We start from the raw sequence: 15,123 nt of genomic DNA, 5'->3' as shown, positions 1-15,123 counted from the left end.
ATGACTGTATAAAATTTTCTCTCATGTGGAAGAAGGATGTGAAATCAGAGCTAATGGGGGAGAGAGGCAGAATTCAGAGGACATGAAGAAACATCCTCCATCTTTGAGTCCAGCACTTCTGGAGAGTATCCTTTCTATTTGATATCTAGGATCTTATTTTAAATCTTCCTCACAAAATGCCAGCCTAGATAGATAATGTTTCCCAAGGAAAGAATACTGTAATTAAGGGCATGGATTTTGGACTCTGACAGACCTGGGTTTAATCCTAGCTCTGCTCCTTATTTGCTGCATGACCTTGAATGAGTAACTTATCGTCTCTGATTATGGTTACTCACCTGGAAAAAAAAAATGGAGATAATATCAACCTCACCTGAAGTTAAAGGTGATACTCTCATAGATCAGTAGGGAGGAGAAGGCAGCTTCTGCCCTGGACTCTCCTTGGAGGATTGTAACTCATCAGCTTGGTTGATTGTCATCCAGTGAGGCTTACAGGGGTATCAAGGACTTAGAGGTGCAAAGGCGAGTTTGGAAGTGAGGCAGGTCCTAAGGGGCTGAGTCAAGTCTGTTCTTTCTTTCTTGTTTAAAAATCTCATGTGCTGGAAGTCTTTAGTGTTCCTTATTCCTCCTAGCACTTTTCCTTCCAAATTGAAGACTCTTGACACAGTGATCCTCCTCATGTGACTAGGAGGAGAATTTCCAATTTTAGGGCAGGATGATACCTAATGACTGTTGGAGCCGGTACTGGTGCCCCAAGAAGATCCTGCTCTGGTAAGCTGTGACTCCCTCGTCTTTCCTTTTAGCCTGCCCGGTATATATAAATACAGCAAGCATATTTGTTGAGTGAATGGGCTTTCTCCTGTTGCAGAGAGCAGGGGCTACTCATTGCAGTGGCTTCTCCTGTTGCTGAGCACAGGCTCTAGGGCATGTGGGCTTCAAGAGTTGCTGCACATGGACTCAGTAGTTGCAGCTCAAGGCTCCAGAGTGCAGGCTCCGTGGTTGTAGCATGCGCTTAGTTGGCTTGTGGCATGTGGGATCTTCCCAGACGAGGGATTGAACTGGTGTCTCCTGCACTGCAAGGCAGATTCTTAACCACTGGACCACCAGGGAAGCCATTGAACATCGGTTTTAAAAATTATTATTGTAAACCATGATAGGCAGAATTCTAAAATGAGTCCCCATGATCTCAGCCCTTGTCAAAACCCTCCCCTTACAGGTGGGATGGGCCTTGTGACCAAGATATCACTTCATGACTTATGTTCCACTATATGGCCCAGGTTCGATTCCTGAATCAGGATGATCCTCTGGAGAAGGAAATGGCAACCTACTCTAGTATTCGTGCCTGGAGAATCCCATGGACAGAGGAGCCTGGTGTGCTACAGTCCATGGGATCGCAAAGAGTTGGATATGACTGAAGTAACTTAGGACAGGTATGGCAAGAGGATTTAGGACAGATATGGCAAGAGGAATTTGCAAATGTAATCAGGATTCAAAACCAGCCAGTTCTGAGTTAATCAAAGGGGAGATTATCTTGGGTGGACCTGACCTTTTCAGACCAGCCTTTTACTATCCGGGAGTTTCTCTCCCAGGCCTGGGAGGAAGAAAACAGACAGCTGGGTTGTGAATTGCACATGAAAAGAGGCAGCCCGTAGGGATTGAGAGTGGTATAGGCTAATAGCTAGCAAGAAAATGGGGACACAGTCATATACCACGAGGAAATGGGTCATGCCAACAATCTGAATGAGCTCAGGCCCATACTTGGGTATAGTCTTGAGAGATGGGAGCAGAGAATCCAGTTCAACCACGTCCAGACCCCTGACCAATAGAAGCTGGGGATAATGCATTCATGCTATTTGAAGCCTCTATGTTTGTGCTAATCCCCAGTGGTCCAGTGGTAAAGAATCTGCCTGCCAGTGCAGGAGGTGCAGGAGACACGGGTTCAATCCCTGGGTTGGGAAGTTCCTATGGAGGAGAAAACGGTAACCCACTCCAGTATTCTTGCCTGAAAAATACCATGGACAGAGGACCCTGGTGGTTTGTAGTCCATGGGGTCACAAAGAGTCAGATGCGACTAAACACAATAGAAAGTTATTAGTAATATATAAACTGTCTTGAAGTGCTTTGTAAATTAGGATATAAACCAATAAAACAACAATAATCAATTGTGTTCACCCTACTGAATGGTAGGGCTGCCAGTACCTCCACCTCATATGAATGTATGTGGAAACTAGCACAGGAAAAAACAAAAACATACAGCTCTTTTTAAATAAGAGGGCTAGTATAGGCAACTTCACCCATTTTCTCTCTCTCTAAAGAATACATGTCTCTGACAGCAGGGAATTTATCCTTTGGATAACTGTAGTTTCTGGCTTCAAATAGTCCCCATCATTTGCACCAAATTGCTTGTTACTGGGTTATGGAGATGCACCACTGGCACAAATACGAAAGCAAGAAAAATGTAAAGCACGTCCAAAGACTCTGTAGACAGAATGGTTCCTTAAATGCTTTAAATGGAGGCTCTCCTGCCCGTCCCAAAGAACCAGTGTGTAACATCCCAAGTTCTTCTGTGCACCTTCAGGACATTTTTGGAGAAAAAGTGAGAGCAGGAGCCATCTTAAATAGCCAAAAGTAATTTCTTACAGTTTGAAATTTTATTCTAACAAGATATAACCCCAGTAGAGCAATGCCATGGGGTCACAAAGAGTCGGGCACGACTTAGTGAACTGAACTGAGAACGATCTCAAGTTTTTAATCTGTGAAAGACCAAAGACAAGATTTGAGAGCAGCTCATTTATTAATTCATTCATCTCACAGATAGTTGAATCCCATTTATGAATTGAACACTGTTATCTGTGTTAAGATCAGAGAAACAGTGTAAACCAGAAAGACATGGTTTCTACCTATTTGGAGTTTAAAGATTTGAAAGAGAGACAAAGAACAAAGTAAGTTCACAAACAAATACATAAAAAGAATTAGGAGCTGAGAACTGGTGCTGAGAGAGAAAATGCTAGAAGGATCTATTTGAAATAGGATGGTTTGGGAAGACTTCTCTGAAAAGTTGACTTTTGGGCTGAGATATAAAGGATAAGAAAAAGGAAAAGCTTACAGAGAATAGGAATAAAAAGTATAGGCAGAAAGAACAGTAAGGTCAAGGACCCTGCAGCCAACCAGAGCCTGGGTGGTTCTAGCAACTGCATCTCCTGGGTCTAAGGGGTGTGTGTGTGTGTGCACAGCTTCATCTCCTGGGTCTAAGGGGTGTGTGTGTGTGTGTGTGTGTGTGTGTGTGCAGCTGCATCTCCTGGGTCTAAGGTATGTGTGTGTGTGTGATCTAACATGCTAGAAGCTTAACCTTGCATAGGTCTACAACTCAGCATAGCATCCAAACCACGTTGAATCTAGTCATAAGTGAGCTAGTAAGAGTCACTTTTTCCATGGCCAGAGAAAATACCCCTAATAAGACCAGTCATCTCAAAAACAAGATTGAGAAAGTGGGATAGACTGGCTTGGTTCAAATGTGCCATCAGGATGAGAAAAGTCAAAGTTCACGGGTCTGGAGCATCATCTTCACTTATGTGCTACCATGATTTGTCTAATACACACACTCCCATCAACACTCCCTCATGCCTGCCTCCTGCCTAGCTTATTACTTCACTTCGACACTAACTTCATTCTGGCTATTAAACCATGAGTAAACATTCCCTCTGGACAAATGCCTACGCAAGCATCCATTCTCTCCCTCCTCCCAGAAGTTAAATTTCACTATGTATAAAGGTTTTTTTCTCTCACTTTCTCTTATTCCTCCCTTCTGTGCTTACTGTTCGTCCCCACGCCCCTTCCCCTCATGAATCTTTCCTTCTTCTACCTTCATTCTCTTCATTTCCCATAACTTCCCTGCACTTTTGCCCTCACCCCATCAAGGGCCCTGCTGCACATGGTATGTGGCTTCACCTGGTGCAGGAACCAATATTAAAAAAAAAAAAATGTATTATCAATGAAATTTCTCTCATTTTGCTGCTGCTGCTGCTGCTAAGTCATTTCAGTCGTGTCCGACCCCATAGACGGCAGCCCACCAGGCTCCCCCATCCCCGGGATTTTCCAGGTAAGAACACTGGAGTGGGTTGCCATTTCCTTCTCCAATGCATAAAAGTGAAAAGTGAAAGTGAAGTCGAGTCCAACTCTTCGCAATCCCATGGGCTGCAGCCCACCAGGCTCCTCCGTCCATGGAATTTTCCAGGCAGTACTCTTGGGAACAGTAAACATTTTATCTCAGACTGGCACTTCTGAACCAGTAGTTTAAAGATAGGATTGTTAGTGGTTCAGATAACTAAAAATTTATAAAAAGGGTTTTTCAGACACAGTTGGAACCAGGTGCCCCAGTTATTAGGTTGGAATCTTTCTCCACTTCTTGATTTCATTACTTTTGGTGGTGACTTTCTACTCACACAAATTCTCCCCATGTGGGACTAGATGATCAATAGTGGCTTCAAGTTTGTATTTTGTCAGTCTAGCAACAAACTATTGATTCTTGCGCCTGGCTCTCAAGAGCACAAATCGGGTGACATGTCTGTCCCTAAAACCAGCATGATGAGTCTGGTCAGTCTGGGATTATATGACCACTCACAGAAGGTGCACAGTGAGGATGGGAAACTAGTGTAGAAGAGTTGGTTCCCGGTTTTTTTGTTTGTTTGTTTTAAAAAACACTGTTACCAAATAAAAGAGAATGGATGGTTATAGACAAAAACAACAAAAGAACATTATAATTTTATTAAAGTCAAGCATCATTTTAATTTTACTGTGTCTCTTAAGTCAAGTGAATTCAGTCATTCAACAAACATTTATTAGATACACCTATGTGCCAGGCACTTTGCTAGGCAATAGGATACAAAGATAAATCCACTAGTCTCTGCCTTCAGTGAACTTAGCTTATGTGAGGAGAGGGAGAGCAGACACTTTTTTATAATAGTCTGTGAAGCGATTGGGCTTCCTGGGTGTCTCAGTAAAGAATCTGCCTGTCATTGCAGGAGCTGAAGGAAACGTGGGTTCAATCCCTGGGTTGGAAAGATCCCCTGGAGAAGGAAATGGCAACCCACTCCAGCATTCTTGCCTGAAAAATCCCATGGACAGAGGAGCCTGGGGGACTACAGTTCAGAGGGTCGAAAAGAGTTGGACACAACTGAGCACAGCACAGCGTTAGCTCTTAAGCAGGTAAAACATTCCTAGACTGTGTTAAAGAAGCACAGTGTCACATCAAAAGAGCACAGTTCCACCAGGCCATACAAGAGTCCGTCTTCCTCTGGAGTGTGATGTATAGTTCCCAGCATATTTTCAGGAAGGACTTTGAAGGTCATGACATCACTAAGCCTCGTGGACACAGGAAGATAAAGTTTTGCCAGGAGAAGAAAAACATGGCTGGTTCAAAGCAAAGTTCTGAAATTGTCTGAGTGGTGAGCCCACATGGCACAGTGGAAAGACTTTGAAACTGGCAGATGGTGGTTTGAAACCTAACTTTGTCCTTTACAAGCTCTGTTATCTTGGTAAGTCAGGTATTCCCCAAAATATGGGTAAAGAATCACAAATATGGATAAAGGATCACTCTAGATATTCTTTAGGATGATTCAAGTGATGCAGGACCAATTTTGCTTGATGCTCCAACCAAGCAATAAGTAACTTAGTGAAAAAGTTATTCTCTTAACGATTTATTTAGATCTTTCTGAATATATCAAGGAGAAAGTCTCTATTGGGTTCTAACTTTCTTGTTGTTCATTAGCTAAGTTGTATCAGACTCTCTGACCCCATGGACTACAGCACCAGGTTTCCCTGTCCTTCACCATCTCCCAGAGTTTGCTCAAACTCATGTCCAGTGAGTTGGTGATGCCATCCAACCATCTCATCCTCTGTTGCCCCTTCTCCTCCTGCCTTCAGTCTTTCCCAGCATCAGGGTCTTTTCCAGTGAATCGGCTCTTCCCATCAGGTGGCCAAAGTATTGGAGCTTCAGCATCAGTCCTTCCAATGAATATTCAGGGTTGCTTTTCTTTAGGATTGACTGGTTTGATCTCCTTACCGTTCAAAGAAGTCTCAAGAGTCTTCTCCAACACCACAATATGAAAACATCAGTTCTTCAGAACTCAGCCTTCTTTTTGTCCAGCTGTCACATTCGTACATAACTGGAAAAACTACTGCTTTGACTATAGGGACTTTTGTTGGCAAAGTGATGTCTCTGCTTTTTAATATGCTGTCTAGGTTTGTGGTAGCTTTTCTTCCCAGGAGCAAGAGTCATGGCTGTAGTCACCGTCCACAGTGATTTTGGAGCCAGAGAAAATAAAATCTGTCACTGTTTCCACTTTTTCCCCATCTGTTTGCCATGAAGTGATGGGACTGGATGCTATGATTTTAGTTTTTTGAATGTTGACTTTTCAGCCAGTTTTTTCACTCTCCTCTTTTGCCCTCATCAAGAGGCTCTTTAGTTCCTCTTAGCTTTCTATCATTAGAGTGGTACCATCCACATATCTGAGGTTGTTGATATTTCTCCTAGCAATCTTGATTTTTAGCTTTGGATTCTTCCAGCCTGGCATTTCACATGATGTACCCTGCATATAAATTAAATAAGCAGGGTGACAATATACAGCCTTGACGTACTCCCTTCCCAATTTGGAACCAATCTGTTGTCCCATGTCTGGGTCTAACAGTTGCTTCTTGACTTGCATACAGGTTTATCAGGAGGCAGGTAAGGTGGTTTGCTTTCTAACATTGGCTGTTTTCATGTTTTAACAAGAGGAGAGTAGCCCTCAAGCTCAGAATTAGAATTTAATAACCATTTTGTTTTCAATGTATTTGTTTTGAAGATTATTGCCTATTAATTGCAATCTATATACTGGTTTTGCATTTATGGGAGTGGTACAAGTCTTTCCTTAAAAAACAAGGTGAGTAAATTTAAGTAAACATATTTTAGGACTTCCCTGGTGGTCTAGTACTTAAGACTTGGTGCCATGGTAGGAGGCATGGGTTCGATCCCTAGTTGGAGAACTAGGATCCTGTATGCTGGGCAGCAGGGCCAAAAAAATTAAATTAAAAAAAAATAAAAATATTTTAAAAATTTAGGAAGGTGATATCCATTTAGTCAAGAATTATTGTGATGGTTTTCTGAGAGTGAATTATATGAAGTGTGGAAAGCACGAGGCCAGCTGTTTAGCCCCAGAGAGCCTCAGTTCCTCATTTATAAGCTAAAGATAACAATTACTTGTCTGGTTGTTGACATGATATGTGCTAAGAATAAACCACCAATATTATTTGGAGAAGAAAATGATGACCTTGATTATCTTTCTTCATTAAGGTAGACAAATTGGGAAAGAAAATAAAGATGGTTTGTGAATTATTTTTAAAGAATTATTAATTCTATTCAAATGGGAACCAGGTTCTATTTCTCAGTATAACATTTTTTCTGATTAATAAAAGAAAAAAATGATATATGGGAAGTTCTTAACATAAGGTCAGGTCCCAATGAACATTTACTATAAACTTGTGTTTAGTATTTCAGCTTCCCCTTTCTTTCCTTCCCCTACCTCCTTCCAGATTCTCAACTATCTTCTTTCTTTCTTATCTCCTATGAAAATAAGAAGAGATCTGATAGTGTCACTTAAATACATACATATATACGTATGTGTGTGTGTGTGTGTGTTTAATTAAAAGAATTATTTTTGGCTGCACTGGGTCTTTGTCACTTTGCTCAGACCTCCTCTATCTAGTTGTAGCAAGCTGGGGCCACTCTGTGTTATGGTGTGTGGGCTTCTCATTGTCGTGGCTTCTCTTATTGCAGAGCATGGGCTCTAGGCACATGGGCTTCAGTCGCTGTGGCTCCTGGGCTCTGGAGCACCAACTTAGTAGTTATGGTGCACGGGCTTGGTAGTTGTTCCAAAGCATGTGGAATCTTCCCAGACCAGGGATCGAACCTGCATTGGCAGGCAGGTTCTTACCTATTGCACCGTGAGTGATGTCCTCACTTAAATATATTTTGATGGATACACAAGAGAATGATTATTTTCCAAAGTATTATCTGGACATTAGCATTTTAAGATAGATTTTTTTGCTAGTTTGATTTTTACTTCTAATTATGAAAGGATTTCCTCTTCCTCACTAAACCAATTTCAAGCTTCTGCAAGCAGATAGGAAGAGAAAGAGTCCCCTAGGAAACACTATATCAATATATAAGAGTAACTCTTAGGATAAACACCATACGGTCCTTTGTTTGAATTCAGAACTTCCTTACAGAGTCTTTCTAGAAAGAACAAAATAGGCATCGGCTTTACTTTTGCCAACTGTGGTCTGTTCCTAAATGGAACTAAATGACCTCCATTATCTTCATCTAGGAGCTGGTCTTGCGTCAGTGCAAGTCCACTAGACAGATACCCTTCCTCAAAAATCACCCTGGACTCCTCCCCAAGAGAGCCAGATTTCCCCCACCCTTCCCTCCTCCACCCAACAGGAGTCCTCTCCTTTCTGTTCCAGTGCATTCTGGCACCATTTTGACAAATAGTTATTAGTGTCTCCAAGTGCTATTTCTTCCTTCTCTGATATAAAAGGCTAAACCAGTGCCTTGTATATTCTACTACTAAATTGCTCCAGAGGGAAGCCACGGGGAATGGCTTTGATTTGTGGCCAGCCATGGAAACTGTTAGTGATGTAGTTCATTATAACAGTGATGGACACTTAAGTGTGTCCTGACAGAGTGGGTTTAGGTTCAGACATGGGATCAAAGGATGACATGCCTAAGTAGTTTTGATCAATGTGGTTAGTCAAAATTTACAGGAATTGATTTTGGTTTATTGAGGATTATCTAGGAAAAAAATTAAACTCTTCTGTTTTAGTATTCTACAGGTGGATATTGCCATTATTGTTAACATAGAGGTTCCACATGCATTATCTCTTTAGATCCTTTTAATTTCAGTCTCTTTAATCGAGGACATTTTATTATGTATCAGTACACTGACTTAAAATGAAGTTCAAACTCCTTACCACGGCCCATCAGGCCCAGGAGACCTTCACTCCTGTTTGTTTTGTAATTTCATCTCATAATACTTGATTTCTTTCTCACTCAGGCTTCTCTTCTGTTCTGAAACTGATCAAATTGTTTTCCACTTTAGGGCTTTGAACCTTCAGTTCCTCCTGCTGCAAAGACACTTCCTCAGCTCTTTGCATAGCTGGTTCTTTCTCATCATTTTGGTCACAAGTAAAGGTTACATCCGTAAAGACTTTCCTGACCACCAACCACTATATTCAAAGAAAGTTTTCACTTCTTACTTTGGCCCTCATCAGACCAGATCCTCATCTAAACCGCAGAACACACCACAGTTCTCAGTTCACAGTTCTTCTTTCTCAGTTCTCTCAAGGACCAGGTATAACTTGTGCCATTCCCCTGTAAAGGAGAGAGATCAATTCATTATATACAATGGATGCCTAGGGCATTAGGGTTCAATTCTCTATGGTCTAATTTATCACATCATCTGGTTTATTTCTCTCACAGCATTCACCGTACCCTGTAATTGTTTGGCTTACCATTTGTTTAATGATTTATTGTCTGTTACCTTACTCTTCATATTCTTAATGATCACCTTACTCTTCTTATTCTTACTGAGATGGGAATACCAGGCCACATTACTTCCCTCCTGAGAAACCTGTATGCAGGACAAGAAGCAACAGTTAGAACTGGACATGGAACAATGGACTGGTTCAAAATTGGGAAAGGAGTATGTCAAGGCTGTATATTGTCACCCTGCTTATTTAACTTATATGTAGAGTATAGCATGCGAAATGCATGCCTGGATGAAGTACAAGGTGGAACTGAGATTGCTGGGAGAAATATCAACAACCTCAGATAAACAACCTTTAAACCACTCTAATGGCAGAAAGTGAAGAAGAATTAAAGAGCCTCTTGATGAAGGTGAAAGAGGAGAGTGAAAAAGTTGGCTTAAAACAAAGATCATGGCATCCAATCCTATCACTTCATGGCAAATAGATGGGGGAAATGTGGAAACAGTGTCAGATTTTATTTTCTTTGGTTCCACAATCACTGTGGATAGTGACTACAGCCACAAAATTAATAGATGCTTGCTCCTTGAAAGAATAGCTATAACAACCTAGACAGTGTATTAAAAAGCAGAGACATCACTTTGCCAACAAAGGTCCTTATAGTCAAAGCTATGGTTTTACCAGTAGTCATGTAAAGATGTGAGAGTTGGACTATAAAGAAGGCTGAGCGCCGAAGAATTGATTGTTTCAAACTGTGGTACTGGAGAAGACTCTTGAGAGTCCCTTGGCAGCACGGAGATCAAACCAGTTAATACTGAACGAAATCAACCCTGAATATCCATTGGAAGGACTGGTGCTGAAGCTGAAGTTTCAATACTTTGGCCACCTGATGCAAAGAGCTGACTCATTGGAAAAGCCCCTGATGCTGGGAAAGATTGAGGGCAAGAAGAGAAGGGGGCAACAGGAGATGAGATGGTTGGATGGCATCACTGACTCAATGGATATCAGTTTGAGCAAATTCTGGGAGATAGTGAAGGACAGGGAAGCTTGGCATGTTATAGTTCATGGGGTCGCAAAGAGTCGGACAGGACTTAGCAACTGAACAACAACCTTTCTCTAAAATGTGGACATGAGGGCAGGGAGTTTATTGGTTGTCTTTGTTAGGCTGAATCAAAAACATCTAGCATAATGCCTATTGCATTGCAAATGTTGTGTTATAAATCTTTGTTGATGAGTTATTGTTTTGCCTTTGATGATTAGAATCTTTACAATGTCCTAGGGCAGTGCTTCTTAACCTTTAGGGTATTCACTAAACTCAACATTCAGAAAACTAAGATCATGGCATCTGCTCCCATCACTTCATGGCAAATAGATGGGGAAAGAGTGGAAACAGTGATAGATTTTATTTTGGGGGGATCCAAAATCACTGCAGTTGGTGACTGGAGCCATGAAATTAGAAAAATGCTTGCTCCTTGGAAGAAAAGTTATGACCAACCTAGACAGCATACTAAAAACAGAGACATTACTTTGCCAACAAGGTCCATCTAGTCAAAGGTATGGTTTTTTTCCAGTAGTCATATATGGATGTGAGAGTTGTACTATAAAGAAAGCTGAGTGCCAAAGCTGATGCTTTTGAACTGTGGTGTTGGAGAAGACTCTTGAGAGTCCCTTGGACTGCAAGGAGATCCAACCAGTCCATTCTGAAGGAGATCAGTCCTGGGATTTCTTTGGAAGGACTGATGCTAAAGCTGAAACTCCAGTACTTTGGCCACCTCATGCAAAGAGTTGACTCATTGGAAAAGACTGATGCTGGGAGGGATTGGGGGCAAGAAGAGAAGGGGATGACAGAGGATGAGATGGCTGGATGGCATCAGTGACTCGATGGACATAAGTCTCAGTGAACTTCAGGAGTTGGTGATGGACAGGGAGGCCTGGCATGCTGCAGTCCATGGGGTCACAAAGAGTCGGACATGACTGAGCAACTGAACTGAACTCACTAAACTTCCAGAGGTTTTAGATTCAGTTATCAGATCATTCTGAAACTGACTCAGGTAAAAGAAACAGGTTCCAGGTGAGTTGTGTGTACATTTAGACATCCAAAGTTGTTTTCTTTTTAAAATAAAGTGCTTCATTTTAATTTCATCTTGATTTCATATAGGATAATTAAAAAAAAACTTTATTGGAGTATAGTTGGTTTACAATGTTGCTTTAGCTTCAGGTATACAGCAAAGTGAGACAGTTATACATATAGGTATATTGACTCTTTTTCAGATTATTTTCCCATGTAGACCATTACAGAGTATTGAGTAGAGTTCCCTGTCCTATACAGTGGGTCCTTATTAGTTATCTACTTTATGTGTAGTAGTGTCTGTAGGTCAATCCCAATCTCTCAATTTATCCCTCCCCCTTCATCTGACATACTTGATTCTGTCCAAAAACCAGTAGAAAAGCACATCCCCAAAACTCAAACAAAATTGTGGTTAGCTAAATAGGAATAGTATCTTCAGAAATAAAGCCAGGGGATTTGTGATGTTAATTACTTATTTTTGAGAGAAGAAAAGTTACTGTTTTACAGGCAAATGACATATTTGCTAAGTTTTGTCAAAATCCAAGATATTGATATGGTAGAAAGTTTTCTGCCCACAGTGTGCACATGCATCAAAAAGCAAAGATGGAAAACCGTATGGTAGTTCTTCACAAAATGAAGCATAGAATTATCATGTGACCCAGTCATTCCATTTCTGGGCATATTCACGAAGGAACTGAGTGAAGGGATTCAAACAGATAGTTGTACACCCACGTCCACAGCACCATTTTTCATAATGGCTGAAAGGTGGAAGCAAATGTTGGATGGAGAACATCCATTGACAGATGAATGTGCAAACAAAATGTGGTATATACATACAAGGGAATATTATTCCACCTTAAAAAGGAAGGAAATTCTGACATACGCTATGGCATGGATGAAACTTGAGGACCTATACAAAGTGAAATAAGTCGATCACAAAAGACAAACACTGGAAATTCCCTGGCAGTGCAATGGTTAGGACTCTGGGCTTTCACTGCCAAGGACCTGGGTTCAATCCCTGGTGTGGCAAAAACAAATAACTCAAAAGATAAACACTGTATGATTCGACTTACAACAGGTACCTGAAGTAGTCAGATTAATAGAGACAGAAGGCGGAATGGTGGTAGCCAGGAGCTGAGGAGAGAGAGGAAGTGTTGGTGTTTGACGAATACAGTTTCAGTTTGGGAAGATGAAAAGTTCTAGAGATGGATGTAGGTGATGTAATGTGAATGTACTTAATGTCACAGAACCGTACACTCAAAAATGTTTAAAATGATCGACTTTATGTTACATATCAATAACCTCAGATATGCAGATGACACCACCCTTATGGCAGAAAGTGAAGAACTAAAGAGCCTCTTGATGAAAGTGAAAGAGGAGAGTGAAAAAGTTGGCTTAAAGCTCAACATTCAGAAAACTAAGATCATGGCATCCGGTTCCATCACTTCATGGCAAATAGATGGGGAAACAGTGGAAACAGTGTCAGACTTTATTTTTCTGGGCTCCAAAATCACTGCAGATGGTGATTGCAGCCATGAAATTAAAAGACGCTTACTCCTTGGAAGGAAAGTTATGACCAACCTAGACAGCATATTCAAAAGCAGAGACATTCCTTTGCCAACAAAGGTTCATCTAGTCAAGGCTATGGTTTTTCCAGTGGTCATGTATGGATGTGAGAGTTGGACTCTACAGAAAGCTGAGCACTGAAAAATTGATGCTTTTGAACTGTGGTGTTGGAGAAGACTCTTGCGAGTCCCTTGGACTGCAAGGAGATCCAACCAGTCCATCCTAAAGGAGATCAGTCCTGGGTGTTCATTGGAAGGACTGATGTTGAAGCTGAAACTCCAATACTTTGGCCACCTGATGCAAAGAGCTGACTCATTGGAAAAGACCCTGATGCTGGGAAAGATTGAAGGCAGGAGGAGAATGGGACGACAGAGGATGAGATGGTTGGATGGCATCACAGACTCGATGGACATGGGTTTGGGTGGACTCTGGGAGTTGGTGATGGACAGGGAGGCCTGGTGTGCTACGGTTCATGGGTTCGCAAAGAGTCGGATACGACTGAACAACTGAACTGAATTGACTAATGTTACATAGATTTTAACAAGCACACACAAGTAATAGAAAGGAGAAACAATATCTGATGAGAATTTTGAAATACAGATCTTCTCCACTTACAGTGGGATGTCCAGACAAACCCATGGTAATTTGAAAATATCCTAAGTCCAAAATGCATTTAATACAACTAACATACCCAACATCAGAGCCTGACCTACCTTTAACGTGCTCAGAACACTCACATTAATCTACTCTGTAGACTGTAGCCCGCTAGGCTCCTCTGTCCATGGGATTTTCCAGGCAAGAATACTGGAGTGGGTTGCCATTTCCTTCTGCAGGGGATCTTCCCAACTCAGGAAATGAAGGCAGGTCTCCTGCACTGCAGGCAGATTTTTTACTGAGCCACCAGGGAACATTAACCTACAGTTGGGCAAAATCGTCAAACACAAAGCCTATTTTACAATAATGTATTGGATATCTCATATAATTTATTGAATAGTGTATTTTGAAAGTGAAACCCAGAATTGTTTATGAGTACAGAATGGTTGAAAGCCTATTGGTGGCTTGCCCTCCTTATCTTGTGGTTGACTGGGAGCAGGCTTACTGTCGCTCTCAGCATCAGGAGTGTCCTAGAGCAAATCGCCCGCCCAGGAAAGGATTGAAATTGAAAATCCTACTATGGTTTCTACTGAATGCCTACCGTTTTCTCATCATCATAAAGTGGAAAAATCTTATGTCCAACAATTTTAAGTGGGGGCTATCTGTAGAGGTTTATCTGTTATGTGTTCACAGTGATAGACTTGTTGCAGCTTCTTGAGCATCTCCCAGATAGATCCCAGGAACCAAGCACAGAAATTAAAGCAAGAAGCCAAGCAGTGTGACTTTATGGCCATTAACACACAAAGAAAATCCTGTGAGGATTCACGAACGAGTTAAAAGCGTGCTCTCAGCCCTGCCTAGTTCTGCATTCTGTCACTCCTTACTCTCAAATTCTCGACGATATACTGAGAGAAGTTCCTCAGAAAAAAAAACAGGCCGAAGGGAACGCCAAGCATTTGTGACGTGATTAAGGGAACTACCTCGGAGCAACATAGAGGACCGCACCGTAGACAGGAATTGAATCGGCCTTCTCTAAATGGAACTCCCCCCGACCCACCTCCCCCCCCACCCCCTGCCCCAGGTTGGATGGGGTGTGTGGCGGGTGAGGGATCAGCAAGGGAGGAAAGGAACTTTCAACCAGAGAGAGCTGCACGTAGAACTGAACGCGCCACGGGGAGCTGACATTCGAGCTGTCCCAGCAGGGTCGGCGCCGCGCGGCGGGCTGCCTCAGTTTCCCGGGGTAGAGGTTCTGGAGCACCACCCCCTCTGACGTCACGGGGCGGGGCGTCTGGGGGCTAGAGCGCGGGGCTGGCCCTGAGTGGGTGGGCGCGCCGGGACGAAGCGTGGCGCCCCCGGGCAGCGCGGTCCCGGCGAGG

Source organism: Bos taurus, chromosome 26, assembly GCF_002263795.3.
Source record: "Bos taurus isolate L1 Dominette 01449 registration number 42190680 breed Hereford chromosome 26, ARS-UCD2.0, whole genome shotgun sequence".
In the NCBI taxonomy this organism is placed as follows: Eukaryota; Metazoa; Chordata; class Mammalia; order Artiodactyla; family Bovidae; genus Bos; species Bos taurus.
Note: the sequence above shows the minus strand (reverse complement) of the source record.